This window comes from Talpa occidentalis, unplaced genomic scaffold, assembly GCF_014898055.3.
Source record: "Talpa occidentalis isolate TD23 unplaced genomic scaffold, MPIMG_talOcc4v2.1, whole genome shotgun sequence".
In the NCBI taxonomy this organism is placed as follows: Eukaryota; Metazoa; Chordata; class Mammalia; order Eulipotyphla; family Talpidae; genus Talpa; species Talpa occidentalis.
Window position 1 is genome coordinate 61425167 of NW_026555331.1, and position 22005 is coordinate 61447171.

The following is a 22005-nucleotide window of genomic DNA, read 5'->3' on the forward strand; positions in this document are numbered from 1 at the left end:
CAGAACAGGAGGATCTACTGAAATACACTGCAGAGGGGAGCAGAGAGGGATACAGGAGAGGTCTGCTGAGCCATGTGGGTTAGTTCCCTGGCTGGGAACTGAACTCATGCTGCAATGGCTGCTGGTAGCTTCATAGTGCTGAGACTTAACGCCTTTTGCCACAGGGAGGCCCCAGTTGTACCATTTTTTTTTTTAAATATTATTTGTTCATCATTTTTGTATTCTTTCCTACCTTTTATATTTCCTCTTATTTTCCTCCTATGTAAATTTGGTAGCAAAATTTGGTGGTTGTTCTGTAATTGTTCAATAATAAACCTTCATAATTAAAAATATGTAACAGTTTTTTCTGCTTTCAATTCAATGCACAATTCAATATGTATACCTATAAGTGAATTTCTTAAGTCATATATAATAATTCTATATTTAACTTTTTGAGAGATTGCCAAATTGGTTGTCAAAGTCACGATTTTAATAAGGATTGTATTGAATCTGTGGATTAACTTGGAAGAATATTATCATTTTATCAATATCAATACCATACCAAAATCAATATCCAATCTTCAACCCATGAACAGGGAATATCTTTCAGTTTATTTAGGTCTTCTTTAATATATTTGTAATGATCTTTTATAGTTATCAATATTCAAATCTTACATTTCTTTGGTTAAATTGATTCTCAATTATTTTATTATTTTGATCTAAATGTAAAAGGAATTATTTTACTCATTTCCATTTCAGAATTTTTTTAGTTTATAGAAATGCAGCTTATTTTGCATGTACTATCAGGTACCACAACCTAAATAGATAATTTCTATGTTGTATACTATTTATGAGAGCATCACAAATAAAAGCTTCTTGTAAGCTGAGCTAAATCTGAATGATCATATTCAATGCTCCTAATTTTAGAGTAAGGAGTGTGATTAGGTAAAGAAGTCCATATAATGCTGGAAAGAGCATGTTATTCTTTACGGGTATCAATTTTAAAAGCAGAATTACCAGTTCAAATCCTCTGAAAATGTCTATGAAGCAGCGAGATAGTTGTTTCTTTGCCTGTGCCAACATATTTTTCCTAAAATGAGGTGCCCACATGTTCAGCCAATCAAATAAACTGTCTGGCTAAACATCCTAAGGTGCTTTAAAATTCAGTAAATAGTACTAATCACTTCCATTTCAGTATTGATATTAAAGGCCCTATTCATGCCAAAAAAAAAAAAAAAAAGTGGAATGCAGCTGTACTGTGCTTTCCTTTACAAATTGTATGTAGAAGTCTGCTTGCTTGATGAGAAATATGCTTGTATTTTGTGCTCATCTGTATCTAAGAGGTTTATAGCAGGCATCCATAAAGATATGAGTGACATGGGAACTTAGGGAATACATTTCTTTTGGCTCAGTGATGGGGTGATATGGAGGAGAGGCTATGGTATAAGAAGTAGATGAGCTTTATTTTGCTGAGAATGTTGAATGCCTATTAACTTACCTTCAAAGTTTAACTAATTGATTATTAAATGCATCTTTGTACAAAAAAAAGAAACAGTCTTAAAAATCAGACAATTGCCTGATGCTACAAGAGTTTCTAAATATGTAACATATATTTAAGTGCTCAACTTTATATCCATATTGATCCATTGGAAGAGTAGTAAAAATACATTCCCTGTTGACACATTTCTCTTAAAATATGTGGTTATTCTTTTGAAACTCATTCTTCAATCTTTGTTTAGCATATACACCTCCTAATTTACACTATTTCTTGTTTGTGGTTTATATTCATTTCAAATGCCAGCTCAGATTACAATTGTCATATCATTTTCTATGGGTAAACAGTGGTGTTTTGATATAAAAAAATAAATAAACTTAAATATCTGTCAAAAACCAAATTTCTATTTCTTTGAAGTTTGTTTATTGTCAAGAATTACTCATTTAAATTTCTTTAAAGGCACAGGTCGTACTTTAATTTTATTTTCCAGGAATAAGGACTCAAATGCATTAAGAATGAATGGAAGTTCTTTCCTGGTTCATCTTGCTTTTTATACACCCCTGATCTTTGGAGTATGAGAAGTTGCCTAAGTTCACTTGATCTTTATAAATACCTCTTTGTGTTAAGTATCCAATTCCTTTCTTTATCTTTGATAGGAAAAACAAAATCAATTCTATGAAAAAATTCTGACAAACTAGACAAAGATTCAAAAAATGTGCCTGCTTGCTGTTGCAAGAGGTTAAGTCACAGCACTATGAAGCTATCTGCAGCCACTGCAGCACGAGTTCGATACCTGGCCAGGAAGCTGACCCAGATGGCTCAGCAGACCTCTCCTGTCTCACCTGCTGCTCCCCTCAGCAGTGTATTTCAGTAGATCTGCCTGTTCTGTTCCCCACTCTCTCTCTCTCTCTGGTGAATCCTCTCACTGCACACACCTCTGGCTTACACCCCAGCTCTTGTATGCATAAATAAAATAAATCTTAAAAAAAAAGAAAAAAGATTCAAAGAAGTAGAGCACAAATTGCATTTCATATTTTCTTTGATGCTCTACAGATGAACCTCCATCACTGCATTTCTCTCCTAGTGTTTTTTCTCCCTCCATTTCTCCATCTGACCTTGTCCCACCCAACCTATGGTGTGTGTGACCATGCATTAACCTACCAACCCACACATCCATGTTCCTTTCTCACTACATAATGCCAGTATTGAATAAAATTGCATATTGTATTTTTGACTCATCAGTGCCTACCCCTTATTTTAATATCCAAACAAAATACTCAAGCTTCAATAAATAGCACCAGAGGAAGACCATCATATTTCTAAATTATTTGAGAGTGACGTATGTCCTGTCATCTTTTTTCAACCTCAATTTTTATTCCATTCAATTATCAAACTCATTTGATAACTCATCCTCTGCACTATCACCTTAACCTTACCTCACCTTTTCAGAGAGGTGGGTGCTTTTCTCTTCATTGCTCAAATCACCACTGATGCAAAATTGTCTGTATAACTAACTTTATTATAGGTTTTAAAAATAGTGAAGGATTATTCCAGAGCAAGAGAGAAAATGATTCCTGATTGAATTTTTGACATCGATTTTTCCTGACATCTCATTCCACAAGTAAACTTTCATGAAGTCTTCAGACCCGATTTTTTTTTTTTTTTAAGATTCATTTATTTACACAAGCACTGGGTACAGTCAGAAGCGCGGGAGGGTGAGAGGATTCACCAGAGCCAGAGCAGGGAACAGAACAGGCAGACTGACGAAATACACTGCTGAGGGGAGCAGCGGGCGTGGCAAGAGAGGTCTGCACTCCATGTGGGACCCTCGCCCACGACAGGGGATTGAACCGGCGCTGCAGAGGCTGCAGGCAGCTTGGCAGTCCAGCGCTCAACCCCTGCGCCACCAGGGGAGGCCCCAGACCCAATCTGTTAATGTAGCTGACTAACGGAGGCCTGCTTCCCACAGTGATATTTTCCCACTTCCCAAATTTTTGTAGTTTATTTTCTTAATCAAAGTAATTACTCATTTAGACAAACCAGAAACTTCACTAAAGAGTTTTAATGAGGGCCTCCCTGGTGGTGCAGACAGTTGAGAACAGTGCTGTGAAGCTATCCACAGCCTCTGCAGCACAGGTTTGATCCCAGCTGCCTGGGGAGATACCCACATGGTGTGGCAGACCTCTCCTGTCTCACCCGCTGCTCCCCTCAGCAGTGTATTTCAGTCAGTCTGCCTGTTCTGTTCCCCACTCAGTCTCTGGTGAATCCTCTCACCCTCCCACACATCTGCCTGTACCCTGATTCTTGTATACATGAATAAATAAAAAAAAAAGAGTTTTAATGAAAAAACTTATTAGGTGTATCTGGATATGAGACTTGTCTCCCCTGAATGCTACATAGGTTGTTAACAAAAAGAACTGTAAGTAATTTGAGATTCAATTTTTGCTTTATACCATGCCAAAAACATTCTTAGGGTGAGATGAAGCCTCAAGTATGTGTGCTTTCTTTCATATTAATGATCTAATGATAAAAATCAGTTTTAAAAAGTTTTCCTTTCAGTTTTAATCAGTTTTCTTCCTGTCTAGAGCAGACCTCATCTGTTTTGCCTGTTATCCTCAAGTTTTATTTTCCAATAAGTTAATCTTGGAAAAATTTGGTCATAGGTAGTTTACTCTAGATCATGATTTCCTAACATGTGTGAATATAAGCACGTATCTTTCACATCAAAAATATGATATACCCTCACATGAAAGTACATGAGTTCCAGTATTGTTCTGAAGGAGAGTCCTCCCCAAGATATTCAGAATAGAACTTAAGAGATATGTCATTTTGCTTTATGTATTATATCAAATTAAGATCAACTGAGGCCCTGAAGACTCATGAGAAATTTGTATCATTTTCTTATCTATGTAGAAGAATGATAATTGGGGTATAATCAAGAATTAGGGATTTTACCAGAAAACAAACAAACAAAACTTTGTCTTATAAACTTATCTACAAGGCAGGATAAACATCTAATTACAGACTATCTGATCTTTTTCTTGAGTTATCTGCTCTTTATCATGTGAGTTTCCTTCTGTCCTAGGCAACAAGCCCCTACTCTGGATTTATATCCTATTTTGCATCATTGTTTTTAGAATCTACATCTATATAGATTTCCCATATCTATGGAATTTATTTTTTCCTTCTTCTAGTCTGTCTTATGTTGATTTTATTTCTCTCTTGTTCCAAAAAAAAAAAATATGCAGAATGTAGGGGCAAGCTTCTTCTCCTCCCAGCAACTCTTAATACTATATAAAACATAAAAATTTCTATATATTCAGTAGTCTTAGACATAAAGTTGATTTGTTAACCACATAGTATCTCCATACATATTTATATGGATATCTGTTATTTATTCAACTATAATATAAGGTTCATATTCAGATTTGTAGAGCTCTTATATAATTTTGATGTGTCCAACATCTGAAGTATAAGATTGGGGAAAATTACCCTAATTCCATGTATAGGAGAGAAAAGCTTTTTTCTTCTAACTTACCCCTTGTAATAAAGGACAGATTAAAAGGAGAAAAATAACTTTAATTTCTTACTGTTAAATTTGTAAAAAGGCCCTAAATAGAATGGTGAATATAGAGGTCCCCATTCAGTCTCAACACCAAATCTAATTTTAATTTCTAGCTTTTCCAATGTGTAATCTTCAACCAATCAATATGGAGCTTCTCAATCAATTACATGAGTTAATCTGCATGATCAGCCCCCTCCTTCCCATTCCCCTGCAGTGGTTTCACCAGAAATAATCTTTATTTGCTTTTGCTAATAACTCTAACCCACCCTCTTTCTTTCTACAACAATTCTCCATTTTATGCATGTCTTTTACTTGTTATATTGGATTCTGATTCATGAATTGTCTAATAAAATCAATTAGATCTTTAAATTTGTAAATTTTATCTTTTAACACTACTTACAGGAGTCCTATAAATTCATAAGGTTCACTGACAATCAGAAAATAGGAGTTTTTCCTGAACTAGAAGGAGGGAGGTAGAGTTCTGAGATTTCAAATGCAGTAAGACAATTTTCAAGAAATGTGAAGAGTAACTGTTTAGTAAACAATTGTTTTCCATGCCTGCAAAGGCAAAAGGACACAGAAAGGACCTTGCACAAGCTGATTTTACTTTGTTCCATCCAGTTTATTACACCTATCTCATATTTTTTATAGTTAGCTCTGATGACAGCCCTCTTCATGAAGCAGTCCTTCTCTTTTAGGCAATTAAGGGGGAGAGAAAAAGAAAAACTTCCTGAGTCTTCTGTTCCTTAAAACTTATCAGCCTAAAATAATCTTCATGCCAAAGAAACATTTTATGGTGTTAAACTTTGATCCCCCACATGTGTGACCATCTGGTTTCCCTTCTTTACTTGATCAAGCTATCTGCATATAGATCCTCTATTCAGTCACTACAAGCCAATGTGTTGGATTCTGCAAGGAAGGAAATTTTTTTCTTCTACCCATCTTGGATTTTACAGCTGGTGCCCTGCATATGAGACTGTCCAAGACAGATTAAAAAGAAAAATTTATTCACAAGTACACCACTGCATTTGCACACAGGAACACTTAGAGATGAGTAACACAAGAGTAATTTAAGAATACATATCATTTTAGGCTAAAACAAAGAAGTTATGGGCTTCTGGCTAAGGAGATCAGTTATGGCAACCAGGAAAAGTGGGGCAAACAAATGATTTTGTAAGGTTTGTTATGCAGATTTAAGTATAGATTTAAACACTCTTCTTTAATAAGAATGAAATGTCCTCCACTTCCAGGTAGAGGGGAAAGAGACATCTCTACTAAATAAAAATTTACTTTACAAAAGGAAGACTTGTGCCTTGTTTTTAAAGCTGTCTCCTTCTTAGTGATATTAAGTTCAAAAATAACTAATATACCAAAGAGGCATATTTTGGGGTAGCATATCTGGTACCCTTCAACTCCTTTGTCCTTTCTTTGTACTACAATAAACACATCACTTTATTATTGGATTTTATGCTTAATGGCTTCATTCCAGAATTGATTTCCCAAGAATTGAGATGATATTTTCAGGTGGCTTGTGCCTTATAATACTGCTCAAATCAATGTGATAGGGAGGATATATGTACATTTCACACAGGATTGTTTATATCAACCTTGCTTATGTAGACTGTCAGCTTCCTAGAGGGGAGTTGTCAAGTCGTCTCAACTTCCTTTATATAGCACAGAGCAGAACCCCTGTGGACAAGGATATTAAAAGAAGTTTTTTAATAATGTATTGCCAATTGGAAGGCTCTTATTTCAAAATTTAGACAACTTACAGTGAATTGACTTAGTAGTAATAATTACCACAACTACCAACACATAGAAAAATTAACATGGTTTATTATGTAAGTTAAAATGTGTAATTTCATCCAAATATGTATAAATATAAACATTTTCCCCTTGGTGATTAGATACATAGAGAAAAAAATTTAACTTCTGGAAAGAATAAAGTAATACATCAGCTTTATTGATTTTCTGTGAGAAATGATGTTTTCATTCAATAAGTGCTTTCTAATCTTAAAATATGGTAGACTTGAAACTGCACTAATCTATTACTTAATATTTTCTGCATATTGCAATAATACTTTTAGGTCATACTTGCTTTGATTTGCTAAAATATCCAGCTGCACAAATCTGAAGTTATTATGGTTACTAAGCTAACATCAGTCAAGATTTGTGATTATTTTATTTATGGAAAGAAGTTGCTACATTTGCAGAAATATGAAGGGATTGAACTTTGACTGTTGAGAAACAACTGAATGATGCTTTCAAGAATATAAAATTTTTACATTATCATTAAAAACTCAGTTTCAGCAATTAAAATTATTCACTTTGTAGAATGGACTTTACTTTGGATGTTTTATGCTGCCCTGAACATCTTAAAACTATCTGAACACCAATCTTTTGATCTATAAAAATGATAGAGATTTTAAGACACACCAGAGAGAAAGTAGAGCATTTTAGAAGAATTGTAATCTTCTAAATGTCTCTTTTTGTTAAAGTAACTATAGATATTTTAGAAAGCAAAATATGTTGGAAAGCTTTTGTAAGGTTGTTGGTTATCTATATGTTCTCTATGTCTTAGCTCTGAAAGAAAAAGAAAAATCAATGATATATAAAAATAACATGAAAAAGCTTCAAAAGAAAATTGACTTAAATTTTCCAGCTTCTAAAGAAAGAAAATGAAGTCTGCATAATTTTGTGTTAGAATAAATGGAACAGAAATATCAATTCAACTAATGTATTTGGATCATAATCTTTACCCAAAATGTCTTATATTGTATCAATGTCCAGGAAAATAATTCTCATCCCTCTATAAGAGATGCAGAGTGTTTATGTACACCTGATATCAGGGTACCATGAAATAGGTTAGAAACTAAGCCCACACTCCTTGCCCAGCAGGCAAATTTGGAAGTTTAAATAAATAAGGGAATGGATAAGATTGTCTTGGAGACTAGTCCATGGAGACAGACCACCATGATCAGATCCACCAGTCCAGCTGCAGGAATGGAGAAACAGGCCAGGACATGTTTCTGTGCCAAAGGCCAACACCCAAGATAATTCCATTCCAGCAGATAATTGGTGCAAACTGGCACCCCCAGTTAGAAAGCTCAAGAAAACAGATTATAAAAGAGAGCCTCAAACCTTCTTCTAATGCAGACCTCTCCCATCTTGCCCCTTGCTCCCTTGTGGGATAGTCCAATGAATCCATCTTTTCTGTCTCCACTCTCTGGCAAATGCTTTCACCCTTGTGCCTCCAGCCACACCCCAATATTTGACCCCACTGCATCTGTTATAAATGAATTTTCAAAGCAACCAAAAATAGTATTCAAATATTTATATGAACATGTGGAAATTATGAAATGTCATTTCTTCAAAATTACTAATCAAATTTCAATAACTTAGCATAGGTTTGCAGTGGTTTGTGTGTACCTTACTGGATATGACAGACTAGGAAAAAGCAATTTACTCTATCTCCTGACAAGGAGCATATGTCATTAATGACTGAGACTCTCTCAAATTTATTATACGATAATAAATTTTTAAAGGTAACACAACTTGGCAAATATAAAACAGGTATATTATGAATGATTTCTTCTACAGAGTCATAGAAAATTGAAAAGTAAAAAAAAAATCATAAAAGATAGCCTTATCTTTAATAACATTGGTCTCAGAGGACCTAAATGGATCTGAGACAGAGAATAAGGAGAACAGACACTGGGGATGGACAGAGAGAAATGAAAAGGAAATTTGTATCCCTTCTGGAGAGAGTTATAGAGAGTCATTTAGTGTCCACTTCAGGCCAGCTTCATGCTGAGTGCTAGTATAAACAATGAATAAGCTCTGCTTCCTGCCCTCAAAAGCTTATAGGCCAATATTAAATGCCATCATGCAAACAAGTAATTACAGTGCAGTGAAAAGAAATGCTCTAATAAGATTATACACAGAATATTTTGGAAACAGAAAAGAGAGCCACTAGTAATTGTCATTCAGTTCAAAACAAAGTTACAAGAGAGGATTCTAGCAAAAATAAATGTAAGGATATTTCCATTTTGAGTTCTTTATATTTCCTTTTCAACTATTTCTATAATAGCAGAAGAAAAGGAATGAAGGAAATGAATTATCTTCACATTGAGGGGTGTTATAATTTCACCAACACATTAATAAGAAATTTCTATTTCTGAAAAAATGAACTTCTTCCCAGATCAGGTATTTTCATTTGCTCAGTTCATCCTGGAGTAATAAATAAGCAATATCATTTTATAAAAATGAGCTAAAATTATTGGCAGGAAGAAATGTTGACCCTCATTAGAGGCAAGAAATTGCTTTTTTACTCTCTTATATGTTCAGGTGGTATCTTAGTAGTCTATGTATATTGTCTCGTTGAAACACTGTGACTGAGGTTCTGCCAAGATAGCAGCAGAATGAAGATGCTGTGTGTTGCCTCCACCAAACACACAACAAAAGTGATGTGAAACAAAGCCAAAAACCCCAGAGGGGAACTAACTATCACCCTATAAAATAGGAGAATCTGCCAGTTTGAAAAGGATAGGAATAAACATTGGTTGGAATGATTAAGAGGGCAGTAAAGCCCATATGAGGGAGGAGTGACTGTGTACAGAGTCCTCTACAGCTATTTATCAGGCTTGTGCCAATGGAGAGACCCCTGTGATCCTGGCACAGCACTGGGTAAGGGGTGCATGAGCAGGCATCCAGGATGAAGGGTAAATTGCTAGTGGGATGCAGGTGGTAGAGCATAGAGGGAGGACTACTACCTTGAATCTGAAGCACATAACACAGAACTGCAATAGCCTGAATCTACTTTCGGATGCTTGGGCTTCCCTATAGAAGAGGGACTAAGTGTTTGTCTATAGAAGACTTCCCTAGGAAGAAGACCTCCCTACTGGAGTCCAAGCAAAGTTATCTAATATACCTGTCATCCCCCAATACACACTGAGTTATGCAAAACACCTGTCACCCTCTGCCCAAATAAATGCTTTACAACAGGAAGTTCAAGTTTCTGAGTCTACTGGAGGTGATCCATTGGTGTTTATCAATCCTGTCCTCTTTTATACCTATTGCCACTCACAGATACCAGCTTCCTGGCTACTCCAACATGTGCAAAAATAACAGCTGAAAAATCTATCCATACCCTAACCATAGAGAATGGAAAATGAGTAGACAGAAGAACACAGTACAAGCGCTAGAATAAAACACTCTGAAAGGAGTCCAGGCATTGTGGGGCTTACAGAAGGGGAATTCAGAGCAACAGTCCTGGCTATTCAGTGAAACTTAATAAAACAATGGAGGTTATAAAACAACAGAGTAATGGTAATGGAATATGAATTAGCTACATTCAGAAAGAATGGATTTTTAATTTTTTTTTAAATTTGTTAAAGATTTATTTTATTTATACAAGAGCTGGGGTACAAGCCAGATGTGCGGGAGGGTGAGAGGATTCACCAGAGCCAGAGCGGGCAACCAAACAGGCAGACCGACAAAATACACTGCTGAGGGGAGCAGCGGGCAAGACAGGAGAGGTCTGTTCACCATGTGGGTTGCTCTGAGGCCGGCAGGGATGAACTGGCACTGCAGAGGCTGTGGAGAGCTTCACAGCACTGCGCTCAACCTCCTGCGCCACGAGGGAGGCCCAGAAGAAAGAATGGATTTAATAAACATTATAGCTAAATAAAAATTGAAAGCCTCAATAGCAGATAAACAGAAGAAGTGAAGAGAATTAGTATGTTCAAATACAAAATGTTGGCAAACACAAGACTAGAACAAGGAAGAGAAAAAAATAATTTTAAAAAATGACATCAGTGTAAGAACTCTCTGGGTCAACTTAAGGAGAAATAACATCTGTATCATGGTGGTGGTGGGGGGGTTCCCAAAGAATAAAATAAGAGAAAAGAATAGAAAAGAATAGAAAGTCTATTTAAAGAAAGGATCACTGAAGAGTCTCAATCTGGGAAATGAACCAAATGTTGTGACCGAAGGCCCAAAGAATTCCAAACAAAATAATACCAGACAGATATACACCAAGACACATAATAATAAATCTGTCAAAAACCAATGACAAGGGCATAAAATTAAAAATATAAAGAGGAAAAGGCATGACCTATAAGGGAACACCAGTCAGACTGTCAGCAGACTTTTTAGTGGAAACTTTTCAAGCATGAGAAGACTGGAAAGAGAGATTAAAAGTACTTCAAAAAAAAAAGACTTATTGAACAAAATTTTACCCAGCAAGATTAATAAAGATAGAAAGAACAGTACATAATTTCACCAAAAAGCAAAATCTGATTACCAACACCTATTTGCACTTGGAAGAAATCCTAAAGAGCAACAGAACAATGACTATTGAGCTAACAGGCATCTAAATTACTTAACATGGAGGGGCCTCTTTGGTGGCCCAAGAGGTTAATTAAGCACCGCACCAAGAAGCAATCCGCAGGCTCTGCAGCACGAGTTCGATCCCCTGCCAGTCAGGGAGTAACCCACATGGCGATGCAGACCTGTCCTGACTCTCCTGCTGCTCCCCTTAGCAGTGTACGTAGCTGAATCTTCCTGTTCTGTTCCCCACTCTGTCTCTGGTGAATCCTCTTACCCTCCAGCCCCTGGCATCTCTGACCTGCATCCCAGCTCTTGTATGCATAAATAAATAAATCTTTAAAAAAATAAGTTACTTAACATGGAGGAAGAGAAGGAGAATGACAGGGGAGAGGAGGAGGAGAAAATAATAATGTGACTCACTAGAACCAGTCAGAGGCCGATGGGTCATACAAAATAACCTATCACATGCTAATCTCAGTGGAATCCCCAAAAAATAGATTATAATAGAAGTGACACCCAAGACAATGGGAATGGAATTTAAACAAAACATAATAGGAAGCCCTCAAAAAATTAAATAACAAGAAAATCCAAAGCAAAATGGCAATAAACATTTATTTTTCAATAATCACCTTAAACACAAATAACTTATCAGTCAAAAGATGTAGAGTGACTGAATGGATTTTAAATCAAAGCCCAGGCTTCTGCTGTTTACAAGAAACTTACTTTGCTAACAAAGACAATCATAGAGTTAGTGGTTGGAAGGCAGTTACACAAGAAAACGGCAACCAAAAAAAATGTCAGGAGAAGCTGTACATTCTGTGAGTGTAGTGATAGATTTCTCAAGGCTCACAGGGTCCTGGTGGACCTTTAGTGTATTCCTCTCTGCAGATTTAGAAAAGCCTATCTGACCCTTTTGGGGACATTTACCTGAGAGTAACCTCAGAAATGGGTGGCAATCTGGAATTTGAGTAGCACTATTCCAGGATCTAGTCGTTATTCTTAAAATCTTTAAAGTTAGGAAAATGCCTGCAACACTTTTTAAATATTTTTTTAAATATTCGTGGAGAATGTACTCAAGAAATACAAAAATTCTGCCTGTTCCATGCCTGCTATTTTTGAAGAACGCAAGGATGGAATCTAATGCCATGTGTGAGGGGGTGGTGGAGCACGTGTGCATGTCTTTAATGTAGTTTAATTCTTGACCCAGAATATACCTTATTAGTGAGGGGGGCATAATTGAGTAGTTTATATACCTTTGCATTTAATGTAACCTATTTCAAACTAATGAGAATCTATCCTACTTTTAATTCCTTTCAAAGGAAAGAGATTTTACTATATAATTTTATTTGTTTATAGCATCATTTTAAAAAGGATGAATTATTTGTTCATAATTGTTCCTGATTCCATATCCTTTTTGCCTCAGATCTATGTTTAGCTCTTCTTGTTCCTATTAAATCATCTGCAATTACAACTTGGAAGATTTGGGGAAGAAAAGGCTTGTGGATCTTCCTTTACCTATAATAACTGTGGTTTCAATTTACACCAATCACTTTGTCATTGTTCATGGAACCCAAACACTCTTTTCAAATAGGGCCTGAACTGAAGTTCAGATACCAATTGAGCAAAATGTCTAAATGTCTAAAAGACTTAAAAATGAAGTTAAATATACTTTAGAGCTTCTATAATCTCAGCAGTCGAGGCAAACTACAGGGAACATGCAGTCAGTTGACTTTTGTTCAAACAATACCCAGTACTATACCATATAGTTAATGAATCTCAGTGGTAGTCTTAAGAAAGTGTAAGGCAAAGTTCTAAAGAAAGTCAGAAAAAGAGAAAAAGAAGTTAAGACTGGGAAACATCGATCACTTATTAACAAGTATTTGACGATCCAAAACCATGGAAACCTCCTCAACTCCAGAATTCATCATCTTCTATTGCTTCTCACTAATTCTTTGATCTGTTTCCTATAATGCCAATATTTTGATTTAGGAACATATCTCAATATTTTCATTTCTATTTCTTATATATTTTTAACCACTTGCCTATTTTATAAATAATGTAAAGCATATTCTAAGATGGAAAATTAAAGGCATGACTAGATGTTAAAATTTTGGCCATTTACACATTTAAAGCTATCACTTAGTAGTGAGATGTCTTCTAAATTGAATGAATCTGATTTAATTTGGTAATGTGTAAGCCCTCTGAAATGAAGTGGGTTTTTATCATCCTCCACCCTTTGTTCCTTCATTCTGCTATGCTATGGCATTACCTTGGTTGGAATGAGAGCAAAACATTTTTTGAAAGAATGTTTTTATTTTATTTCTTCTGATTTTCCACTTATACTAACATTAGCCACACTATTATTTAAATTACATAAAAACATAGTTAAAATATTTCTTTAATTCCAATATTCTAGTCAATTTTGTATATAAAATAATTTGCCCAGTGTACCCCAGAGAAAGAAGCATAGCTACTTTTATTGGAAGTAAATAATATTCTGAGACTATTAGCCTAAGAATATTAGCCTTATTATCTTAGAAATGATAGCCTTGTTTAAATCTAGGTCTCATTTCATAAGCTTTAATAAAGACAATAGAATATGATGAATTAATTTATAATAAAAATGAAAATATTTTGCTTCTTTATATACTCACATTCATTACAAATTGCTTTTGTGATTACATATTTTTTAATAATTAGCAAAATTTCCTTTAGAAAATACATTTTTTCACTTTTATTCCTGCATCATATTTTATTAGCAAAATATAACATCAATATCTTTTAGTTAATTAGCTTTTTTTCTAGATGTTTTAATGGGTAAGATAAAACATCAATTCATATATAATTATCTGTGGGGAATAGTGCAAATGAAAAACAAATTTTGCAAAAAAATGCATGTTTATTTTTTTTAATTTACATTAAACATGAAACAAAGAGAAAGCATTAAATAATACTCACAGACTGATTTTCAAGGTAAAATTCTTCCTTACTTCTTTCAATTATGGCTGATTTTAATTAAATCCATGTGATATGTGCACACATATAGGAATGATGCCAGGCATACATAGAGGTAATTACAAGCTAGTATTGAATAAGACCATGTTTTGTAATAATCTTTACACATTTACTTCCTGCACCATTATAAAAGACTATACTATACTAAGACACACACATTCTTAGAACCAACTCCCTCCATTTACAAATGAGTAATTCACCGGTCAATGATGTTAAAGATGTAATTTGTGAGGTCTCAGGCAGGAGCCATTGACTATCTGGGCAGAGGAGTAGCCAATATAGAACTGCTTTCTAATGTGCTAGATTAATGCTCTTGAGTTTTAACCTTCTTAGACAATCTAGGCTGGACAAGAAGGCACAGCAAGATTCTGTATGCATAGCTGTCACATGAGAACCCAAGCCTGGCAAAGGGAATTCATTGTCAGGAGACAATGCTGTTGGCTTAATACAGTAGGAGGACATAGCAGACAGGCATCCCATGCTATTCTGGGTGATGTATACCTGGTAAATTGGGTCTGGAAGGATTGGACCCTACAAGATAAGGTTCCTTTATGATAATATAGGGTAGAAAGGAATTGAAGGTTGGCTTTGAGTTAAGTCAGCATTTTTTAGGGAGGAAGAAATAATGGAAGTGCTGTGACAGAAAAGTTCAGGGTTTGGGCTATGGTCTAGGTGATTGCAAAGGAGACCTGTAGAGATAAAATTCTCAGAAACTGTTGTCCCCTCTAGTCCATATCCCTAACACTTTCCCTGACTTATGAAATAAACATAGTTTCTGAACACAATATTCCCCGGTGACTCAGATGGGACAACTTATTTAACAACCAAACATTTCTATAGACATAATCTTGGAAGGGCAGAAAGCATGAAGCCACTATGTGGCTCTGTTCACTCAGGAGTTCAGCATTTATACAGTTCAACTATAGGACAGATAGGAAAATAATGGTAAATTCTGATAAATGACATAAAAGAGACTTTAACAGGTGTACTGGGTTAAATAGTGTCCCCATTTGCCAAATTTGTGTTCACTGTGATATGAATTTATTTGCATTTGGAAAGAGGGTCTTTGCAGATGTCATCACATTAAGTTGAGGTCTTACTGAAGTAGGGTTGGCAATACCTCTGACATAAATTGTACTTTTATGTGATGAAGCTTCAGACACAAAGACACACAGAGAAGAAGCCTCTGACAACAAAGCCAGAGTCACAAATGATCCATCTGTAAGGTTCAGACAGCAAGAACTCCTGAAAACCAGGAGAAGATAGGAAGAAACAAGAAGGATTCTCCCCCATGGTCCTCATCTTTGAGGTTCTACAGTTTGGCTCCCTCATTTTACAAAACTAGAAATTAACATAGTGTTGTCTAACAACCATGACAAATTTCATCGTTGTATGGCAAACTAAAAAATGTTTAAACGGTGTGAACTAAATATGAAACTAAATATATTTGTTTAAAATTTCATATTATTATTTTATGTTAAGTGCTCATATTAAATGAAATAATAGCAAAGATATTTTTTACTGTCTTTATTGAGAAAAATAAAATAATCACTTGTTTGTCACTTTATTCCTTTTTTAAACAATGGTTTATGAAATCAAGCATCTGGGAACCACAGAGTTAAGTGACCTGCGAAAGAATTTTCTAGACTAAGTAGAGTAATAAGACAGTATCTCTTGAGTCAGTACTCTCTCAGAGACACTTTTTGGGGGGTGGGGGGGGAGGGGAGGGATTGGGGTCAGAATGGGGGGTTGCAATTGTATGGGGAATATAAAAATAAAATTTATTATTTAAAAAAAATCTCTAATATGTCTCAATGTAATTTCTTTTAAGAATTTCATTTATAGGATCCAGAAAAATAAGTTCAATCTTCCTGTGTTCTTTCTTGAATGCTTCCAAGCATTCCTTTCTTAACAAAATTTTCCCAAGTGAAGGCTAAAAGAACACTAATTTAAAATTTTCAGTTGCATCTTTATTCTTACTCATTAGTATTATTAGAATGTTTTGTAGAGTGAACAGTGAATATAATGAAGAACAACAACAAAATTACAGTTATCTCTGTATTTCATTTACCACTAGATAACCTAAGTTATAAATCGTACACTTTTTTTAGCCAAATGTATTTTTATGGATAAGATTTGTGAATATAGTATATACATATATACATATTATCACTTTATGAAAAACATTTCTAAAATATATATAATGAATAAATAATACATTTGGTTTAAAATTCAGTTTAGTTAATTGTTGAAAATTAGAAACATATGTCTTTGATGAAATAATGTTGTTACTGGTGGTTTAGTTCTCAGGTTTGCTTACAAAAAGCCATTTTAAGTCCATAATGCTGCTGGATCGTGCTATCCTAGGTTCTAGTCCTAGGAAAAGAGAAACATGAATCACAAGAGAAAAATATGGAAAATGAAATACACTGCCTAGGGGAGCAACAGGTGAGTCAGGAGAGGTCTGCTGCTGCACCATATGGATTGACTCCCTGGCCAGGAATCAAACTCACACCATAGAGGTGATAGTGCTGAGACTTAACCCCTAGGCCACCAGGGAGGCCCCATCAGTCATGATGCTCCTTTTGGATGATGGCCTATTGTAGTTTCCATGGGCTTCTCAACATTTCTCTCTAACCTTTTCCATTGGCACAGGGTTACAGGCCATGTGACTTTGCCTTTAGCACTCTGAGGTGATGAAAGTTTCACTTCCCCAAAACAAAATAGCCCTCATGCCTCTGAGTGTCCCCTCCATGACAATCCATGATTCCCTTACTCTTCAGGGTAGACTGACAGTCCTTTTCAGGAATTCCTAGATCTGCTACTAAGTAAGAGTGGGGCTGGGAGGCATTGGATCCAGAATAGAGAGGAGAGACAACTTTTTTTTCCCCCAGGGAAAGCAAGAGAGTTTATTGGTAAGATTTTCATAGCATTAACAATGATACTACAATTTTTCAACATTTGATTATAATTTCTTTTTTTAATATTTTATTTTATTTTTACATTGTTGTTCATGACCGGTTATAATGTTTGATTTCTCTACTCAGATGTAATTTCCATATAATTCCCACCCCCAAATCACCCATGAACCATTACCATAATCTCTTGTGTTCTTCCTTCCCATTTTAGACCCGTCCCTTTCCTCTTCCCCTACAGCATGTCTAAAAGTTTGCCTGCAAATTTTGCATTTTTTTCTGACCCTGTGTTCAGTCTCCCTATATTCCTCCTACTAGTGAAATCATCCAATATGTTTTGTTTTCCTTCTGACTTATTTTACTGAGCATTATTCCTTCCAGGTATATTTGTGTTGCTGGGAATGGCATGAGTTTATCATTTTTGATTGCTGATTTTTCTATTGTGTGTATATACCACATCTGCTTGATCCACTCATCTGTTTTGGGACACTTAGGTTGTTTCTATATCTTACCTATTGTAAATAGTGTAGCAGTGAACACAAGAGTGTAGGTTTCCTTTTGAACTAATATTTTTGTGCCCCTTGGGTATATTCTTAGGAGTGGAATTGCTGGGTCATATGGTAGATCCATTTTAAGTAATTTGAGGGTCCCTCCCACAGCTTTTCATGTGGTTGGACCAGTTTGCATTCCTACCAGCAGTGTAAAAGGCTGAGAGCAGAGACAACTTATAATCATGCCACAATAATAAAAAGAAGCATAAGAGGAGGCTGTGAAGAATTATATGGCAAAACATTGGCTATCTTGGAGAAAAACATAAACTCCCAGAAACATACAACCTAACGCAACTGAATCAAGAAGACAGAAAATCCATCTGGTTATATTTTTTATACCTCACAATGCTCATAGGGGGTCCTCTAGCATCAGTGACTTTACAAATGTGCCATTCAATGGCCTTCTCCTCAGTGGGTCCCTGGTATTAGAAAAAGTTTGTGTTTCAACCAATGTCAAAGTTAATCATGAAGTATTCTAGGGGTACTTTTTAAAATTGAAAAAAAAAAAAGCCTAATTTATGGTAAGGTAGATATGAAAAAATACATGATCTTTGGCAAGAAAATGTAATTTCATTAACTGTTAGGTAACCTTTCAGAATTTACATAAAGGAACAGGTCCCAATATGACCACACAGTTGATTTTTGTTTTGAGTATTAAAAATGATTTTTATTTTCATAACATAAAGTTTAAATAGCTGTTAACATCTCATGGATAAGATAAGGAAAAGCTTTGAACATAGATGAAATCTGCCTGATAAGAAAATGTTTCACAATCACTTACATTTAATGAGAAATTGGGGAGCAGACCACTTCTTCAGATTTGTGACAAAAAAAATAGCTTGCCAATTAAATCTGACTTTTGGTTCTGTTCTACAAATCAAAAAGTCACTAAAGAGTAATTTTTCTGAAAAGTTTTCCTCATGCTATAAGTCTGTGCAGCAGTTTTATGAGTAATTTATGTTAAAGTGTTGTTTGGACACTTACACTCGCCTCTGATATTCCCCGCACGTCTGTGGTCTGCTCTAAATAGAGACAACTGGGAGGTGCCTCTCAGGGACCTTGAAATTAGGAAAGACTTAGATGGAACGCAGTTTGTCGATTGCAATAGCAACTTACTATGACAACCTTAGCACCCAGGTACAAATTAAAACAAGAATATTTTCAATGACAACAGAAAATCAAAACTCAGATAAGGAAATATTGACAATGACTAGTCGTATCTTTTCTGGGGAGACTAGATTTGCCAGTCCTATCTTCGCTTTCACCATTGTGAAAACATACATTGGACCAGTGTTTTTCAAAACACATCAAAAATCAAACACAGATGTTGTTAAAATACCCCATGGCTTGGCCCCACCACCGGAGTTCCTGATTCAGTGGGTCTGGAGTAAGGCATGAGGATTTACATTTTCAACCTAAGTGATACTGATGCTCTTAGTACCAGAATCACACCTTAAACATCACTGAGTTAAACGGGCAGAATATGCTACTATTGAACATTTAAATCAAATGAATGTCTCTCAACTCATTTATTTCTCATTCTCCAAGAACCTGAAAAATAAACCTTTCCCAGAAGAAAAAATTATGCTAGAAAGTTCAATGTAAGTTCACTGAGCATTTATGTTTAACGTTGTATATAGATAATTTGTTTTTGTGGATTTATACACCAGTCTTCTTTGAGCAGGGCTTATCTAAGTTTTATTTGGGCTTGATTTACACAGTTTATTGGGAAAGATTCCTTAAGGAAAATAATATTAAAATTTGCATAGAATCTTTGTGATGAAAATAAGTCATACAAACGATAAGTTGAAATAAAGATTTCAAGTACCATAAACATCACAATATCCAGAAAGTGAATGGTCTGGCTTCTTCCTCTGTAAATTTTGAAACTTGCTCATCTCTACTAACCACATACTTATGCGCTGGGTACCTAGTGGAAGTAAAGTGAATCAATGCAGGGAGTGGTTGGAATATTGCTGGAGGCTATTACTCCTGGGACAACAAGAACAAGGTAGAAGTGGTGACAAGCCACTAAATAAAAATGATTCTACTCTAACCAAACTAAATATATCCTCAACTCAGCTTTTCTTAGGCAGGTCCCTTCCAAACACTGATATTGGGGAAGTTAAATGGAAGAGATAATAGTTTCACCAATTGCACACAATATGCTCCATTTTTGTAAAGGTGCTAAAATGCGTGATCATGTACACCCATTATTAGGCTTTCTCTCTTGGGCTTAGAAGGATTCATGTTATGTAGGGGTTCTGACTTTTGAGTTGGTTTAAAATCACAGCAAACGCATGGAGAAAGAGAATATCGGAACCTGATTTAGAGTCCCAACATTTCCCAGTTACTGAGTTTACAGAGCTGAGGAATCAAAATGAACCAATGTGGATTCAACAAGAAAAAGCCATGATTGCAATCCATGCCTGCATCTGGAGAAATTCCACCAACCTTGGACATTCTGTAACTGGGACATGTTCCAGTTTTCCCTTTCCTCTACACCTGTCAGTCTGCTCCTTGGGAGGTGTGTGCAAGAGAATGTTTGGAAGTAGCATGAAGTTACAAAGAGAGTTAAAGTTCATTTCTAAAAAATGTTCTCCATCAGTAAAGATCAGAAGAAAGGCAAAACGTTGTTTTGAGGAACAACCTGGATTTTGGTCTCTGCTTTTAACTAGCCACATGACCTTGGCAGCATTATCAATCTGTTGGTGCCTGCATTTACTCAAGTGTAAAACAAGCACATCCCTCATAGCGTTTCCATAGGATTAAGTGAGTTAATAGATGTAAAGCACATGGAAATATGCCTGGCATGCAGTAACCACTCAATAAAAGTTAGCAGCTATTATTTGGAAAGTTAAAAAAAATTTAAATGTGATTTTCAAAGCAGAAACTGAGATTTTTGGACTTATTTCCACTTGCCTAGTGCTAAAATTAGCATCCTTCCAGGTCCAGTTCCTGGGTAACTGCTGTTGCTATTCTCGGCCATCTGTGATCTTCAATAGCAGCAAGGTTGGCGTTTCCAAAGTGCGGCTAGATTACATCACAAGTCCTGGTGATCTGTTGTCTGTTTATTTGCAGAATTGGTCACAACTTGGTCTTTTTTGTATAAATTGTCTACATTAGCTCTTAGAACTCTGCAGACGTTTACTGGGGCGCCAGCATTTGGATGGGTGTTATAACACTACATTTTCTCTTCATTACAAGTCCTAAAAATAGGGTGCAACTGACTAACGTTTTCAGCCTTCACAGCAAGATTTGGTTTGTCAGGAAATGGTGTGGGAGTAGTTCTCATATGCACTGAAGGTGCAAAGTGCAAAACAAAAATAACTCAACAAGAGTTTAACAACCCTTCTTTATGTACCTTATTTACAAAGGCCACAATCTGGAGTTCTAGGCAGAGCCTGAGGAGGATTGGGAGACCCTTCTGGAACAGTAAAAAATGCCAATATAGATTACACAAAAGGGAACTTGGGATGAAGAAAGATGAGGTTTAATTTGTTATCTCTGGCCTCTTCATCAGTATTCATGGCTGCTCCAGCATCAATAGGACTTTGAGTTTAGTCAAACTTGGAAGAACTCTTCAATAACACATAAAAACATATGGAGAAACTTGTAAACCACTGCTGCTTTCATTTTTATATGTAAAATTTCCCCTTCCCTACCAATGGGTGACTGCTTTTCTTTCAACTGCCTTATTTTCTTATATGAAACAAGACAAATTGCATTAGTGAAACTTAATTACATTTTCACTTTCTGTGATTTCGTAATGTTCAGTGGCATATATTTTGCAAACTTTGAAATACTCAGAATCATTGTTCCTATCCTTCAACAGAAGCTCTAAGTATTGTCAGGAGTCAGGATAAGAACAGTTGTCTTCATTAATATCAGTAAAATAGAGAGAAAATCCGTGATGCATGGTGCATTATTTATTCCAGCTCTAATAAACATCAAATCTTTGATTAGGCTAAAAAGTCTTGGATGCACATAATTAGGTAAGTTTGCTGATTTTTTTTAAATATTAAAAAAGTGTTGCTTATACTGCTTTTATTCTTCCAATTACAACTTAGGAGAAAACTTGCACATCTCAGTGCATGGGGGATGAATTTTTTATTTTCATGCCAATGAAATACTGTCACAAACACCTTGTTCAGG